The sequence below is a fragment of the Calidris pugnax genome, unplaced genomic scaffold (assembly GCF_001431845.1).
Source record: "Calidris pugnax isolate Ruff unplaced genomic scaffold, ASM143184v1 scaffold1052, whole genome shotgun sequence".
Taxonomy (NCBI): domain Eukaryota; kingdom Metazoa; phylum Chordata; class Aves; order Charadriiformes; family Scolopacidae; genus Calidris; species Calidris pugnax.
In genome coordinates this window covers 19,261-19,839 of record NW_015091860.1, presented here as the reverse complement: position 1 = coordinate 19,839, position 579 = coordinate 19,261, and positions in this window count along the sequence as shown.

The window sequence follows — 579 nt, the reverse complement described above, 5'->3', positions numbered from 1 at the left end:
CAACACGGTTTTTGAAGGGGTTCCCATCCCCAACATGGTCTTGTAAGGGATTCTCTGGTCCCCAACACAGTTTTTGAAGGGGTCTCCATCCCCAACATGGTCTTGTAAGAGGTTCCTTGGTCCCCAACACAGTTTTTGGAGGGATCTCCATCCCCAACACGGTTTTTGAAGGGGTTCCTTGGTCACCAACGTGGTTTTTGAAGGGGTCCCAGTCCCCAACCTGTCCCCAACATGGTTTTTGAAGGGTTCCCTGTCCCCAACACGGTTTTTGAAGGGGTTCCCCATCCCCAACATGGTTTTTGAAGGGGTTCCTTGGTCACCAACGTGGTTTTTGAAGGGGGTCTCCAACCCCAACATGGTTTTTGAAGGGTTCCCTGTCCCCAACACGGTTTTTGAAGGGGTTCCCCATCCCCAACATGGTTTCAAGGGCACCTCTCGCTCCCCCAACGATGAAACGCCTCTGGTGGATCCAACCCAACCCCCCCAGCCCCACAACAAGCCCACGCTGACCCCCCCCCTGCTCCCCCCTTCCCATCAGCTTCCCCCCTTCTGTGTCTTCAAGGAGAGAAGGCGCCCCCC